The sequence below is a fragment of the Mytilus galloprovincialis genome, chromosome 5 (assembly GCF_965363235.1).
Source record: "Mytilus galloprovincialis chromosome 5, xbMytGall1.hap1.1, whole genome shotgun sequence".
In the NCBI taxonomy this organism is placed as follows: Eukaryota; Metazoa; Mollusca; class Bivalvia; order Mytilida; family Mytilidae; genus Mytilus; species Mytilus galloprovincialis.
Genome location: NC_134842.1, coordinates 25,818,669 through 25,831,555, shown reverse-complemented (window position 1 = coordinate 25,831,555; position 12,887 = coordinate 25,818,669). Strand labels below are relative to the sequence as shown.

Below are 12,887 nucleotides of genomic sequence, written 5' to 3'. Positions count from 1 at the left end.
TTACAAATCAGGTAAATAGTCTATTTCGGTTAAATTCGTGAAACGGGAAGGGCATTGTAGTTACGACATAAGGAACATATCTGATATCATCTGTGAAACGAACGGTCAACCAACTCGTGATGGCTTCCGTAAAATTGACGAAGGAATTATTTAAACTTCACAATTCGGGACTCTTGGTTAATTATCTTCCTTGTGAGCGGCAATCCTCTATCAGAGAAAACATAATAGGAAACACAAACCTGGGATTATCAATTGGGAGATATATACTTCGTATGCAGGCGCTACTGGAATGTTGCTACATAGAAATGGAACGTTCACAATTGGGAAGCTGAAATCATCTCTTTTGTGGTAAAGATTTGTTTTTAACCAACCCTCATTGTCAATTTATATATGTAATTCTAGATATGAGGCAGATTTTACTGTATATGTAGTATCCTTAATCTCTAGTTCGATGGGATAGATTCGTTCAACATAGTCATCAAATTTTGTATTATTTAGCGCAACGTAAAGTAAAAGGACATTTCTAGCTTCTTATCTTTCTTCCAAAGAAGTTCCTTTATGAAGTCAGCTTCATAATAATAAAAAAAAAAAACAAGTCGACAAGAAGAGGGCACAATTGGTTCACACTGGAATTCTGAAAGTCGGTTGAAAAAAACACGTACTCTAAACGTAAAGAAATATGCTGTCAATCAAGAAATCAAGCATCTTCATAATGTCAGTTTCAGAGATTTTTTGGTTTAAATCAGAGTGATTCTTTGCAAAGTAGGATTTGTCCCTCTCCAAGACAAGATACTTGTATCTATGTTCGCTTTTCTTTTTAATGAATCAAAGTTATACCAGCGCTTTCAATAAATGCAACAGTAGTTTAACGCCGTTCGAAATTCATAAATCGATAGAAAAAAACAAATCCGGGTTACAAACTAAAACATTGTTACATTAAAACTTTTTGTTTGTTTTAGAGTGTTTGAACGATTGGGTCACAGGACAGTTTGTATTTCTAAAATGTTGTTATATGCTTTGTTCAAATGTATTAAAAGTTACTAAAATCCAACTATTAACGATTAACACAACAACGGAAATTTGACTACCTGGCTCATGTAACATTGCTATGCCCAAATATAAAATAAGAAGATGTGGTATGATTGCCAAGAAAGCACTATCCAGCTTAGTTCAAAAGACAATTGTAAACATCTATAGGCCATTAAACCGACTTTCGAAAACATAAGATATCATGTAGTGGTGACGTGTATTTGCCTCCTTAACGGCCCTCTTTAATGTCTTCATGACTTGTTGTGGTGTTCACATTAGTGGTAAACATTAAATGAAAAACTTACTGCTATTATGAAATATTTTGATTCTTGGGTAACGTTAAATGACATTTTTTCCTGTTATAAATTAATCAACAGGAAAATAAAATAGGCAAATCCGCTATAAATTCAAAACGCTGACAAATCTGCCTTCTAGCTATATTCTGTCAATATTTACTCAATGACGTTTCCTGGTTTATGACGATTTGATATGGCTTGATGTCATTTATACTCCATTTACGATTAATACAATATACTATTTTTGGCGTATTATATTATTATCCTGGTACCTTTGATGATTACTATTTTCACCACTGGGTCGACGCCACTGCTGGTTAGCGTTTTGTCCCCGAGGGTATCACCAGCCTTCTGGCCACTTCGTTGTTGACATGAATATCAATTATTGGTCATTTTTATAAATTTCCTGTTTACAAAACTATGCATTTTACGAAAAACTAAGGATTTTCTTATCCCAGGAATAGGTTACATTAGCTGTATTTGGCACAACTTTTTTGGAATTTTGGGTCCTCAATGCTCTTCAACTTTATACTTGTTTCGCTTTATAACTATTTTGATCTGAGCGTCACTGATGATTCTTATGTAGACGAAACGTGAGTCTGACGTATTAAATTATAATCCTGATAACTATTTATCTCGATTGATTTGTTTATTTTTGTTTTGTAAGTGGTTCAAATAAGCATAAAAATAATATCATAATGTTAATCTGTAATACATATCAATTCAATTAAACTAATCAACAACCTTCATATGAACACAAGTGTGATTGTATATGCTTAAAGAAACTCCCAGTATATTTTAATGAAAAACGACCCAAAAAAGGGGTTAGCAGAGTTATTAGTTACAGTTAGATTTACTTGTTTTAAAATCCTAGTAAAACTGTTATATTTGTCATGTTCACATTACTTAAAAACGTATTTAACTGAATTATGTCTTATATACACATATTTGACAAACGCATCGAATCCTTTTTTGAGAGTGTAAACGTTGTATTGGGTTTGTTATCATTTGCTAAATGCTACATGAGTAGAAACAAATAAATCGATAAATCAGTATTTACTGACCCTGCTTAAACTTTCAACAGTGCATGCACATGTTGGTGGTAAACAGATGTATCCCAATAAGTAAAACCAAATTAGAACCATTCTAAAATATTACGATGAAGGTACTAGGGATACCTGATGAAGATAGCCTCTGTCTACATGACAATAACTGAAACACCTCTTTTATTATTGGCAACACAGACCAGATATGTATTCCTAGTATTAAAATGCACACACAATTATCATACTACAAGCATGCAAGTATAAGTGTCTTGAAGAATATGAAAATAAATGCTAAACAAGAATGTGTCCTCAGTACACGAATGCCCCACTCGCACTATCATTTTTTATGTTCAGTGGACCGTGAAATTGGGGTAAAATCTCTAATTTGGCATTAAAATTAGAAAGATCATATCATAGGGAACATGTGTACCAAGTTTGAAGTCGATTGGACTTCAACTTCATCAAAAACTACCTCGACCAAAAACTTTAACCTGAAGCGGGACAGACGGACGAACGAACGAACGAACGAACGGACGAACGAACGGACGCACAGACCAGAAAACATAATGCCCCTCTACTATCGTAGGTGGGGCATAAAAATGTTTTTCCACAAGAAAATGAATGCATCATTCGCTGAGTGTACCAAATACAGTACTTTAAAAGTATGCACATTAAGAATTACGAAGGATTGTAATGATAATAAGATATACTTGACTGGTCCTGGACCCGAATAATTTTAATATATTTAAGTTTGAAGCGATGAGAGACATATTGTAGACGTGTGCATAGTTTTTCAAGGTTTATGTAAACTTTGCAATTGTTTGTTAAACACAAATGTTCTAAGCATGTGCGCAGTTAGCCGTTTGCATCGTTTGTGATAGAACGAAATGCACTCTAAGAATGTCATTTGTTTATGTAGCTCGTTAATTGAAATGCGATCTTGATAATCTCAGTTGTATGACCGTCGCATCAAATTTCAGTAGTAAAATAAATAAATATACTGACATTGGAGTCTATTAGAACATGATTATTTTATTAGTTGTGATTGACATTCAAAAGCTTTCAGTAACTGCTTTTACTAATATGTCATCTAATATGTCATTTTTATAGTTTGTTCTGATGAGGAGCTGTTATACCACTATACCAGGTCTGGTGAGAGTTAAGCGCTCACAAATAATTGCTTATATAACTGTATTTGTAGAAATGTACAATTTTGCATCGCGGAAAGTCATGTTGTTTTTCTCAGACTATTTTACTTGTTGTATTTCGTTAGTATATAATAATTGTTTTCCGTTTAATAGAAAAAGCTTATATAAGCAATTTGTTAACTTAAATTTAATAACTAAAATACGTTATAAATCAAGTTACTACCAAAGCACCAACGACTGAGCTGATAATACGCTCCGGAATATACAGTTTCCAACAATTTTCTGAACAGCTATGTTTGCTCATCACTGAGATGACAATCAGAATTTGATGATCACAAAAAAACACTTTCAGATTACATTATTACATTTTTCATTCATTCAGAACCTATAGAAAACAATTAATAAACTATTGTTTGCTTTTTAACATCAAATCTAAGAGATTGTGTTTGAAAAACGATGTTTTACTCAGCAATGAAAACCTGATTATGATTTATAAAATCGATATGTGTACTGAATTCCGATGAATATTAGTTATTTCTAAATTAATAAATATAAAAGATTAATTACAGAATACCATCATTATAACATCTATTTCCACGGTTTAACTATTGGTATTACATATGTCTATTTTTGAAAAGAGTTTGTACTTTCACTGATCACTGACTTCACGCATTTGCTATGCATGTTGGTATTACACATTACAAAATATAAATTGGATGCCAAATGGGTCCACAATCCATGCATATCATAAATCTTTCTTCTACATAACATAAAAACTTTTCTAGTTCTGAATAACATTTTAGTATATGTTAAATCAAATTTAAGAATTTGAATCAATTAAACTAATTTGAATTTGACAGCTAATGATTTATACACTAGGGAGAATAGTCTTCACCAAATATTCCAATGTATTTGGTTATATGAGAGCATATCTTGAAAACAACTACACAGTGCTAACTTTATGTACAGTCTAAAAATTCTGGTTTCCAACAAACATTGTTATCATCTGTTATACATTATACATGAGAAATACAAAATCTTCCAAGTGTGACATGTTCAAACAGATTGAAATATAGCCGGTGAACAAATACTATATATGTGCAATTATTCTGTGAATTCCAAGGTTCTGAGTCTAAACTTGAGCAGGACTTGATAACCTTAAATCTGTCTTTTTGCGAGATAAAATTGAATTTCGAAACATTTTTTTTCAATTAAACAAAAACAATTGTGTCAATCTGATGTTAAAAAAAATGAATTCAAGTGACCTCTAAAAAAATTCATTTACACGCAATAATAAAATTTTGGATGTAACTCGTCTTCTGATTGGATGATGTCATTTCGTTTATCATATCATAGACACAATTTTGTCATTGACCATGACGTCATCAACGGTTTTTCATGATCTAAGCAGGTTTCAAATAGAATATAGAATTAAATTATAAGAAATAACTGTAATATTTTGTCAGTCTATTCGAAATAACATAAAAAATGTTTTGCACCCTGTTGAATAACCTGCTCCGCCCGTTAATCGGTGTGCACCATATTTTTTATGTTATTTCTTCATAGACATAAAAAATAATACAGTCATTCCTTAATTAGATTTCATGATCGGAATAATAAATTAAAGAAGTCTTGTTTTCAGTTCTTAAAAATCCTATTTTTGTAAAAAGATCAGATTGATTCGAACAACAACATTGTAACCGATATGATAATAATAGCCAAATTTTATACTTTGTCTGAATACACTGGAACCTACCGAATTAGATTATTTACCGGATTTGTAATCACATAAGCAACACGACGGGTGCCACATGTGGAGCAGGATCTGCTTACCCTTCCGGAGCACCTGAGATCACCCCTAGTTTTTGGTGGGGTTCGTGTTGTTTATTCTTTAGTTTTCTATGTTGTGTCATGTGTACTATTGTTTTTCTGTTTGTCTTTTTCATTTTTAGCCATGGCGTTGTCAGTTTGTTTTAGATTTATGAGTTTGACTGTCCCTTTGGTATCTTTCGTCCATCTTTTTCTAATTACATTCCTTTTTTATCAAAGAAAAATAAAAGAAAATGTGCACTCGAATCATGTCAGTACTAAAGCACTGTCTTCTTGAAAGTGCATATACATCATTTCAGTGAAAAAACATTGTTTATTGGAAATTTGATCACCCCACTAAGTCCACTTGATATCTTATCTTCAACAATTAACTATACGATGTTATACAGTCTGTAAGTTACAGCAGTACCAATAAAGCATCCTGAAAGTGTAATAAATAAAACTTGCCATGTACGTTCCTCTATAAGTAAAAGATAAAACTATCAGTTTTACTTTAAAATTAACGATCAACTAGTATAAAAAAAAATTGAGAATGTAAATCGAGATTTGTCAAAGAAATATTAACCCGAATAAAGAGCAGATAACAGCCATGAGTTTTCAAAGCATCAAAAAATTCCTCTCTCAGAGGTGGTCCACAGCTAGACCCTTAATTAAAATGTGCACGAGTGCAGTGAAAATGGACGTCATTCTAAACTCCAAAACATATAATTGAACTGAAATTTAAAAAAAATACAAGACTGGCAAAGGCCCCTGGCTACGGACAAGTGCAAATAAGTGTCGGGATTAGTCATGTTTTGTGGGATCGCATCTCTCCTCTATATATCTAGCTAATCTAGAATTAAGAAATACATAGCAATACGAACTTTAAAACTCAATTTAAAACAATTCCGAGTCCGAAATCAGCATAGGTTATCAATGAAACTAGGCAAAATGACAATGATGAATAAATCAACAAAGGACTGCCAGCGATGACTGAAATGCCAGCTCCAGACCTCAATAAATCTGATTGAGCTATTTTGTTTTCAACATATGAAAATCAAGAACAATCCCTGCCGTTAAGAGTTAAGTATCATACCATCATAACATATATAGACCTGGAACTTATTAATTATTGGTAATATTAATTATTTGGAAAATAAAAGGGCCTAATATGATGTATTATCGTCCTTCCCTACGCCTATATCACCCTACGCTGTCGCTCCGTAATTCTCGTATCAAGGCTTCAAAACGAGATCAGGCAATATCAGCGACGTCACAATGTGAGGGGAGAAGTTATCAGCGATGTCACAATGCGAGAGGTGACGTTATCAAGCTTGCTTTCACCAAGCGTAAAACTGTCTTAGGAAGAGGGAAAAGACAAGTAAAAGAACGATAAACAGATAATCGAGGTTTCTTCGTATAGATATCGTAAAATATCAGTGTGTAGAAAACCCGATAATCTATACATATTTAATCAACAACGTTGTCCTATATTAGTAATAAATAAAGTTAAATCTTGTATTCGATATTTTTACGACAACAAATTGGACCTCGTTATTTTATTTTTATAGATATGTTGTTATAGTTAACGAAATGTGGGTAATGTTGCCGTTTTGGGTTTGTTTTACAGGTAACATAGACACAGAGCTGAATCCACTCTGTCTGTGATAAAACTCATGAAAAAAAGGTGTGATACATTTTTTTATAATTGAATGACGTATCAAATAACATTATCGTTGCAAGTTTTTTCTACATTAGATGCGCATTTTGACGATAAATGTCTTTTCAGTGATGACCGATCCAAAACATTTGAAATATGCAAGACCTATTGAAAAAATGAAGAGCTTAAAAACAAAATAAGGAACGGAACACATTACACTGCTAGAAAATATTTTTTTTGCAACACCACTTTTAGCACCAACATCTGTAAAACCATGTGTGACCATGATATAGGAGGTTGCATAACTTGATAGGAAATTGAGACACGACTTTAACGTAAGGTGGTACCTAACAATACAGAGATAACTCTGTAAAATCAGCTAAACGTTTTAATCACGTTGTGTTGTTAAGGGAATATTAAGCTTCTCAATGATTAAAATTAGTGTTTGTCAAACTGCTATATAACCCGTTTATTTCTTCTGATAAATTGGTTGGTTCAATTTTTTTTTAATATTTATATTTTTGTCAAAGGGTCAAAGTAAATAATTTGTCAAAATTTTATGAAAATTGAACGAGCCAAATAAATTTTAGTCAAGGTGTTGGGTACCACCTTAATTGTTATATTTACAAAAATATTCAACATTTATTAAAGTACTGTTATAAAGTTAGCTATGGGTTAAAAACAAGTATTAAGCTGTTTAAATAAAAAGAAATTATGTATTAACTGTATCTCAAGAGTAACCATTATCAGTCTGCCTACCATTAACACTATAAAACCTATCATATGAAAAATGTCGAATGCCAATATTGTTCTTTTACATTGAAGATACAAAGATTAGTGAAATTAAATTTCAATCTTTTTTTCTCTTAAAATAAACATAGTTCAGATGAAGAGTACGATTCGAACATATAGCATTTCATGAAATTATTAAAGTAATATTATTAGTCAGTTATAAACCGTAGCTTTCAAAAAAATTAATCGATAAAAAAATGTACGCTTTTTAAAAACGAGAAGCAAAAGATACACAAAAACTTCAAAAAACATAAGTCGACAAAAACTGGCAATGGTTTGGCATAAACAATTTGAATGTCGACTAAAGACCACAGTACATGACACACCACAAATAAAGCTAACGACCTAGCAAAATGAACCCCACACGACACCGATGGGGATCTCATGTACTCTAGGAGGGTATCCGATCCTGCTCCACGTGTGACTACTGTCACGTTGCACGTATTCGTTCAAACACGATAAGTCTCATTCGGTAGGTCACAATCGAGGGAAAAAAGACGGGATTGCGGTTATGACAGTTAAAACATGTTTGTCATTCATTAGTGAAACAGATGTTTTATACGATCAACCAGATCGTGATGGCTTCGTAAAATTCTTCAAATGAACTTCTTAAAACTTTATGTTCGATCGCTTTTTCATGATAAAAATTGCAACCTATTGAATATCTTGGCACATTTTAAATATATATCCATAAGCAGACGCTGCTGAAATGATGCTACATATAATTGAAAGTTCACAATTTAAAGCTGAAATCATCTGTTTTTTCTCAATTGACACTCGTTGCACTTTATTGTATATATTGTATTCTTTTTATCTAATATGTTTATTTATCCATCCTTAAACATATCCTTTTTTTATTCTATTGATCCAGAAGCCTTATATGTTGGAATTAAGGAATGCATTAAGGCATAATGTACTGCGAGATATGTAAGGTTTCAATCAAGCATTTTTTTTTTTTAATTATGTCTTAGATTTCCGTTTGAATCCAAATACAACAGGTTTCTACAATAACCTGGTTTTCTTGTACAAAACAGCTTTATAGAAATACCTTTATATGGTTTGATAACGTCATGTATTAAAAAGTTATTCTAACCATATACATTTTTTGTCGATTTAAACTCAAACATAGATTTTGGATTTAATATTACAAGAATAGAACGCAAACATCAGTGCAAATTAATAAACATTTTTTTTTATATCTTAAAGATTGCCGATTCAAGCAAAAGTTCTATACCTTGCTAGGGTTGTTGATGATGTTTAGTGATTTTGAAATAAGATCTGTAACAATTAATATTGCTTTTAATAGGCTTGAAAACTTTATGAATTTTACTGAATGAAATGGTAAGCCATCATTATGTTTTATTCTGTTCTTTAAGAAATTGAGAAATAAAATTTTGTCTTTTCCTACAGTATACATGGAAGTCTCATAAAAGAGGGGCGAAACATAATAGAGAGACAGTCAAACTCATAGATTGAAAATAAACTGACAACGCCGTGGCTTAAAAAAGACAATCAAACAAACCATAATACCTTTTATTATGACCAGTGCCATTTCCTCGATCTTGATATCTATATCATTAACTGGAAGCTTAATACTAAAATGTATGATAAAAAAGATGATTTTTCATTTCCTATCGGTAATTATCCATTTTTAGATTGTGACGTTCCCTTGTCACCATCTCATATATCTCTTGTACGATTCGCTCGTGTATGTAACACCGTATAAGACTTTAGCGGTAATTGATGTATTACTGAAAAAATATTACATCAGGGTTTTCAATATCACAAACTAGCCAAAACATTTACTAAATTTTATTTTGGTATAAGGAAATAATTCGTAAATATAACTCAACATGAAGACATCTTATATGTTTAGGTATTTCACATCCAATCTTTTATGGTAATATTTTTTACAAAGCACAAAAATGTCAGTATTCACATCAAAAGCTTACAAAACCTTTAAACAGACTTATTAAGGAGGGATATAGTTACGATACTGTTGTCAGGTCATTAAAGATTGCATATTTTGGCTTTAATATTGATTCACTTATAGGGTCTTTGAATCGGAACTAAACACATTTATTTAAAAAAAAACAGTTGTTGGCATGACACGGGTTATGTTCTTCTCATATATCATTGGTGGCTTTTTGCTGTTGTCTGCTCTATGGTCAGGTTGTTGTCGCTTTGACACATTCCCATTTCCTTTCTCAATTTTTAATAATAGTACAGAAGACACAACATAGAAAACTTAAGTTGAAATGTTGCTACATAGAAATAGAAAGTTCACAATTGGGAAGCTTCAATCATCTCTTTTGTCGTAAAGTTTTATTTCAACAAACCCTCAGTGTCAATTTCTAGATGTTAGTCAAGATATGAGGCAGACTTAACTGTATCTGAAGTATCTTTATCTCCAGTTTGATGGGATAGATTTGTTCAGCATAGTCACCAAATTTTGTATCATTTAGTGAGAGAACATCCTCTATATAGCGGAACGTAAAGTTAAAAGATATTGCTAACTTCTCTAGGAGGTGCTTGAGTCATTATATACTATATTTAAGTGTTATATAACAAGTTGTTGTACTATACAAGATGATTATTTTCAAATGAAACCTCATTGTCTAGTATTAAATGGAGTATACTCTTAATCCCGTCCTACATTGACAAGATATTTGTAAATTTGTTTGATATTTTATGAAATTTTACCGAAAGGTATGTTAAACTATGATTGCTTGTGTATTCTAAAACAGTGTTGTACTGAAGCAATACAGATTTTATTCTATGAATATTTTTTTGCGAAATATAAGAAAAAAGAAATCGCTCAAAAAATGTAATCGAAACACTCAAGGCGACAATTGAATTACCTATAAACTACGTTTACTCTTAACATTGGGAATCACGATACTAAATATTCATTTGACACTTCCACCACCCTCAATTTTAGTTAACGTGTGATATGAATATTATGATAAAACGTGGCTATGCCCAGAAAATAAACATTTGAAATAAGAAAGAAAAATACATATGAAAAATATTAATGTCAGATTCATGTTTTACACTCACAGGAAAATTGTGTGATCAGTTTCAGAATCTCTTGAATGAAAAATGAATGACGAGCCTGTGTTAAACATATATGTGAATTGTGTTTATCTACATATTCGGCAGTTCTGAGTTATTTTGTATTGACGTCAAAATTTCGATCAATATCTAAAAGTATATATATATATATATATAATATAGATGAAAACTGGTATATATCTCTTGTCCTGTGGAATAAAAAAAATAGAGTTGTATCAGAGTAAGAAATAATTACATAAACTAATGGATCTTGCTTTTTCTTTAAATCCTAAAAAGTAATTAAAACATAAATCAGCCAAAATGATGACTTACATGTATTTTTCTGACTGGATCTTACTGTTTATAGTATATCCTCAGATGAAAACAAATAAATAAAGCTGCCGTCGATTTGACAATAGAAAATATTGTTCAATTGCAATATATTAGATTGTGAGGAATGATGTCATCGTTGCCAATGTAATGGAATTTGATGCGACTGTCATATAGGTGAGAGTTTAAGTCAGCCATGAAACTAGGTACAATCCACCATTTTCTACATCAGAAAATTCCTGTGCCAAGTCAGGAATATGACAGTTGTATTCCATTCGTTTGATGTGTTTGAGATTTTGATTTTGCCATTTGATTAAGGGCTTTCAGTTTTGAATTTTCCTTTGGGAATATAAGTTATTGTTTTAGCTAACATTGCCTTTTTTTTTCTACAAAATAATTTTGACACAATACGAGTTTTTCTGAGTTATAACGAAAGGTCTTTGTGATTTTACATTTTAGATAATTAAGTTTTTAAGTAAATATTGTAATTATGCCTTGAACATCAAAGTTAAAAATAGGAATTTTTCAAATTTTGATATACTCATTTACGAATGTAAATATAAAAACAGAATGTTTAATTTGCATATAAGCATACTACAAAGTACCGAGTTCGTCTTTATTGGTATTTCATAATATTGTATACACTTCTGTTGGTAGAATGTGACATCACTGCTGAGAGAGACACCTTCTTATACCCTTAACATCCAATTTCCACAATTATTATCCGATTTGTTCTTTTGCTGACCTGTTACATATTTGTCTATCGACTTGTGGTTTGTTTCATCTGAGTTTTTCATTTATTATGTAAGCTTGCCATGTTTCCTCTGCATTTCTTTTTGTGACATCAAGAAAAAGGCGACAATGCCTGATGTCGTACATGTAAGATATTTTTGATGATCTTTTTTAAAGAAGAAAAATCACTTTATTTGCATATCGTCCATTAATCACCAGAGAAACAAATTCGACCTACTAATTTCGTGCAATACACTTTTTCTCCATTCCATAATGAAAAGTTAAATAGTCTTTTGAAACACTTACAATCGACAACCACCTAATTACAGGCACCTGACTTGGGAACGGCACACATAGAATGTGGATGTGTTTTACAAGTTTACCAGCAATAAACCCTTCCCCAAAATCTGAAATAGTGATGTAACAGAACAAAATAAAAAAAAACATTAAAAGCAGTTGAAACCGGCTTTACACATTATATGTATGCAAAGCAAAAACACAGACCGAATTTGACAGTGTATTTATACATCCAAACAAAAAAAGTAAAATAACAAAAATATTGAAGTCCGATGAAAATTTTAAGCGGAAAGGCCGTAAGCAAATGACGAACACAAGAAACGAATGGAAAACAACTCTCATATTCCTGGCTTGGTACAAGCATTTGTATTAATTATGTAGATAAATCACTTTGTACAGACCTCACAGTACTTTAAGTTACTGACAGCTGGTTCAATGCCAAAAACATATACTAGAACAGTCATGCAAGTAAGACTAAAAGATCCATCTTTACACAACCAATATTGAGTAATTGTGAAACAGGAGGAAGCTTCTATATTCTGTAAAATTTAATAACATCTTCAGAGTATTGGAAAACTTGAAATTCCTGCATGGTAATATTATAGCGAATATTATTTTCAAACTGTGTAAGACGCTTTTTAATACATTTTTAAGACATATGAGATAATAAAATCATTTATTTCTCTGACGACAC

General features: G+C 31.6%; 1 long non-coding RNA gene across 1 annotated transcript in view; it reads left to right on the top strand.

Annotated features, from left to right (window-relative positions):
• The window catches only part of LOC143075489 (uncharacterized), a 391,914-nt gene that overhangs the window by 198,558 nt on the left and 180,469 nt on the right, over positions 1-12,887 (top strand). The window lies entirely within an intron of this gene.